This window comes from Dendroctonus ponderosae, unplaced genomic scaffold (assembly GCF_020466585.1).
Source record: "Dendroctonus ponderosae isolate FM_Combo_2020 unplaced genomic scaffold, Dpon_F_20191213v2 Dpon_F_20191213_652, whole genome shotgun sequence".
Taxonomy (NCBI): domain Eukaryota; kingdom Metazoa; phylum Arthropoda; class Insecta; order Coleoptera; family Curculionidae; genus Dendroctonus; species Dendroctonus ponderosae.
Window position 1 is genome coordinate 4,422 of NW_026018870.1, and position 4,608 is coordinate 9,029.

Here is a 4,608-nt window from a genome sequence, read left to right on the forward strand (position 1 = left end):
AAACTTTGAAGTTAGGACGCGAATCCGATTTTAAGATATGAATTTTTCAAAGAGCACACGCATTTGCACAAAAACGCTCACTTTTAGAACCCATTTTTCCAAGTCCCTAAAAATCAGGTGTTCGGTTGATTTTCGCGAACTTTCCAGAGCATTTAGATTCAACTGTCCCCCATCGACTGTAGACGCTCACGTTACTACTTGCAAAAGATTTGAAGTTGCGGATTTTTCAAGGAGAAAGTGCATTTTTGCAAAAACGCCATTTTTTAGGTCAAACATTTGCAAAACCGCAAAAATCAGGAATTGTGCCAATTTTCTAAAGCTTCTTCGAACGTTTTCTCTGTTCTTCTGTCGACTGTGAAACTTTCAAGTTGGTACTTGAATCACATTTTAAGATCCATATTTTTCAAAGAGGGCACGCATTTGCGCAAAGACGCTCACTCTTAGGGCACGATTTTCCCAGTCCTCAAAAATCAGGAGTTCGGTAGATTTTAATGAATTTCTTAGAGCATACAGATTCAACTGTCTTCCATCGACGGTAAAATTCTCAAGTTGCCACTAGCAATATATTTGAAGTTGCGGATTTTTGAAGAAGAAAGTGCATTTCTTAGCTTGCTCAAACAACTAATCAGAAATTTGGGGCGATTTCAGATACTTTTTCAGAAGAACTTTCTGACTCGACATTTTTCTGCAGGCTGTATTTTATATATAAACGTATTTTAATTGATAAATAAAGCTAAATTACATTGCTCCGTTTTCCCAGGTTGCTTACAAAATAATAATAAAAACGATTTTTCATCACTGCAGATTAAACCATATGGCACTTTTAGGCTGTGTGGGGACTAGGAAATATTGGCAATTTTGTCGAAAAGTTCTTAGTTTTGGCTTCTTTTTTTTAATTGCCAAATCACCCTCAACATCGTGGATTACTGAAAACCGTCTACATATATGTGTGCGCAAATGCAATACTTGGCCTTATTAGCGATTAATTAATAATTATTTGCCCATACAGGCTCGATTTCGATTACATCAAACTGGCGGAATAATTAAAATCAATCCCGAATAAATTAAAAGCAAAAACTGTATATAATCAAAGCCCGTACAATATTGCCCTGTTTTCAAACTACATTTATTAATTTCTGCTTCGATTTATAGTTCAATTTCGGTAATTTGTTGTTTCGCTAATCGCTCGATTAAAACCACCCTTGTAGTATTAATTAAACTGATCAAAGTCGCGCGTAATAATGACGATTCGATTAATATTTGGATCCACATCAATCGTATGAAAAGGGCAAAATTATTATTACAAGTGAACGGTTTAAGTATTTATTCATTTCCTCGATGATCTGTCAAGGTTTTTAGTTCCTACAATTTTTTTTCGCTTAAAATTCCCCAATTTAAATAAACATTTATTCAATAGAATCAATTTGCTTGTAATTAACAAATTAATCCAAACTAAACAAAACTAATAAAAAAAAAACATTGCAAATCATACAGTCGATAGTGGGTTAGTTGTCGAAGTGCGCTCCTCAAAACTTAACATCTCCCTTTTAAAATGTTTTTGCTACTTGAAGTTAATCAAACAGCAACTTTTTGACCAGTTTGTGTTCTCCAAGAGCTTGAACTGACGGTTCTCATGAAACTTCTATAAATTTTTCAGGTGATTCTGAGATTTTCACTCCTTGCGACTCACTCGTCCAGGTACGTTTTTAATTAACAATAACCAACAATGGCAAGAGGAGCAATTTTGAAAATTGGTGAAAATCTCGCAGCTCAATTTACAGCAACTGTTTTCACGCAGTAGATGTGTTTCCTCTGGCGCAAGAGCTTTCATATTACATTGTCTAATTATGCAAGTAATTGGCACTCAATTTGAAATTTGTGCTTAATGTGCCAGCTAAAATCTGCAACAAAGTAATCCATCATTGATTAAGTGCTATTGTGCATGGCACTTCTTGGTCTCTTCCGATATATGAATACGGCGATGAAATTACATCGCATCCGCGTACCATAAATTTCGTTCAAGTGCATATTACATTGAAATAAATCTTGATAATGTCGTGCATTAATTTGATCTAGGAGAAGACGTTGCCTTAGAGCGTATTAATTCTGGCGCAGAGTTAGAGCATGTAACAGAAAGAAACCAGTAAACCATTCGGCCTCTATTTTATCACTGCAAGTGGTTGAATTGTGGACCTTTATCCACCTAAAACGCAGCTAAACAAAGCATGGTTAAAGACAAACTAAGTTATTAGATTTTTCCTTTGAGTTCCTGTGCTCAAATTGTATATCGAACTACTCTTGCTCTGCAATAACAACTTAAGCTCAACTAATAGTCTACTTGCTCAATATTCATTTGATTGGTCCCAACTGAGTTGCACCACGCTCAATTTGAGCAAGGAAATTGCTTCTTTTGCTATGCAACTAACCGTATACTCGTGAACTCATCTAGATTGCAGATTGAGCTCTTTGTAGTCGTGTTAAGCGGGCAGTAATTATAGAAAATCACGTTGATGAGAATAAGCAAACCAGATGTTTGAGCTGCTTTGGAACGCCGCAATTTTTTGACCAGCCTAGTTGTCCAAAAATTTGCCAAAAGATGAGCATTAAAGGAAAGTTTTTGAAGTTTTAAAGGCGTTAAGTTTAAAACTGTGTGAAAAAGCAGTACAGTCTTGCATGCCCATATATTTTTTTGCTAAGTTTTTGCCATGATTCCTAAACGTTTGGAAGAGATTTCAAGTTAATTCCTCCATTAGTGGGGGAGTTGAGTACTTTTTAGAGAGCTCTAGAGACTTTGCCTTTTCAATTTTAAAAAATTCTGAAAAATCCAACTCTCCGCCAATGAATATAAATTCCTTTCGCAACTTTTAGTCGTGGTCTCTATATGCAGTGAAAAAAAACTCGAGGAGATTTGTTGACTCGTTTAAAAGTTCTGAGACTTTTTACTTCCATATTAAGAAAGCTGCTTTAGTGATTCCTCCTAGTGCAGGAAAGTCTTCCTGCTCCCTGGCCGGTACCGAACAATTATGGCCACAGACGATTTCACTCGGATTTTATTTCCCGAGCTCTAATATTTCGTTTTAGAGCTCCCACGGGAGCACGCAGGGCTTAAATGATAAAAGCACAACGCTAATAGTCCGATGGCTTTAAACCCGATTTCCAAATCATCACATCGGTTAGCGTGGACAGTTTCAATAAATTTATAGTCACCAGTGCCACTTTCAACCGAGGCTAAAAGTTTCCGATAAATCACCTGAAATGGAGCAGCAGTTGAACGATTAATATTTCCTAGTTGGAACTGGGCAAATTTTCTAGCAGGATCTTGCGAAAACATTGATCTTCATGGGAAATAATCAGCAAGCTTTCTGTAGCTGCAGAGCAAGTTTCACCAAGCAGTAGAACTATCCTCCACACCACTCGCTGGTGTTAACTTAAATCGTTGGTGGGTGGCAAAAATTGCACTGAAACCTACACCTGCAGCTTTAAACTGGCTGTTTAATTGCAAAAGAAACTACGTCTTGGACCGAAGGGAAAAACTGCAAAAACTTAGACAACGACCAGGCTGAAGTTGAAATAATATCGCTTCCATGAGGCAGCAGGGAATTTATTACGACGGCTATTTTAAATTGCATTAGGCGAGAGCTCTTGTAGAGAATCGTCAACTTAATTGGACCGGGTTGAAACAGATCTAAATTTAATTTGCCGCCCTCATTTATCATTATGACATGCGAGATGATCCTCTGATGTCCTCTCAACTGGGATGCGAATTGGGAGGTTTTAAGCAGATGCTGGCAAAAAGTGTTCGAGTGAGCGACAAATGAAATTGGAGATTATTAGTTAATTAGAACGCACTAAAATGCAGGGATAAATAATTTGTTTACACAGAAAACACTCCTGCAAGCTTATTATCATACTCGTTAAAATAACATTGCCAAGAGGCAGGCCCACACTGTTGACCTAATTAATTCGTTTCTCCCGCACGTGTAAACTAATTAATTCCCGTTCTGATAATTCACATTTGCCCTCAATAAATCCTCAATATTCGCATAATAAACCGATTCCACATTGTTGATGGTTCAACAGTTCCCTCAACAGTTCAATGTGTACGGGTTTTTTTGCCAAAACTTGTACATTTTATAGAGCAGTCATACAAATTTACAGACCAAGCAAAAAAGGACTGTAAATCTGACTCAAGCATCAGCTGGAAAGTCGCACAGCCTGCAGAAAAATGTCGAGTCAGAAAGTTCTTCTGAAAAAGTAACTGAAATCGCTCCAAATTTCTGATTAGTTGTTTGAGCAAGCTAAGAAATGCACTTTCTTCTTCAAAAATCCGCAACTTTAAATATATTGCTAGTGGCAACTTGAGAATTTTACCGTCGATGGAAGACAGTTGACTCTGTATGATCTGAAAAATTCATTAACATCTACCGAACTCCTGATTTTTGAGGACTTGGAAAATCGTGTCCTAAGAGTGAGCGTCTTTGCGCAAATGCGTGCGCTCATTGAAAAATATGTATCTTAAAATGTGATTCAAGTACCAACTTGAAAGTTTCACAGTCGACAGAAGAACAGAGAAAACGTTTGAAGAAGCTTGAGAAAATTGGCACAATT